Genomic DNA, 500 nt, shown 5'->3' on the forward strand with positions numbered 1-500 from the left:
TGGTAGGCTTCTAAAAGGTCCTAAAAATTATCCCCGGCCAAAAACTTGGTGGGCCCGGAGATATGTATAAAATTAAGCGCAATAAAAACGGAGGCCTACAGTAATACCGCAAGTGCACGGTCGTCAGTTGTAGCTCGTGCAAGTACGGGTCGATCCACAGAGACTGGGTGTGTTTTGGAGTGTCTAGCTATTTGGGCTCTAAATTGCTATTGTTGGGCTTTGAATACCCTTTGAGTAAATTGGGCCGAACTGAGTTTGGGCTCAGAAATGTGGACTATGGGCTTTAGGTCTTAAACCTTGTTTTGGGCTTTTGGTGAGCTCAAGTTGTGCTCTGGGCTTTTGGGCTCAATGGGATTGAGCTAACAGTGGACTGTGGTCTTTTGATTAGACCTGGGCTTTGGTTTGTAAAGGGCCAATGGTTAAAAACCCAGGCTTTGGACTTATGGGCTTCTGAGTTTTTGGGCTCAATGCAGCAGCAGCAGTGGAAGGAAAAGGCAACA

This window comes from Papaver somniferum, chromosome 1, assembly GCF_003573695.1.
Source record: "Papaver somniferum cultivar HN1 chromosome 1, ASM357369v1, whole genome shotgun sequence".
In the NCBI taxonomy this organism is placed as follows: domain Eukaryota; kingdom Viridiplantae; phylum Streptophyta; class Magnoliopsida; order Ranunculales; family Papaveraceae; genus Papaver; species Papaver somniferum.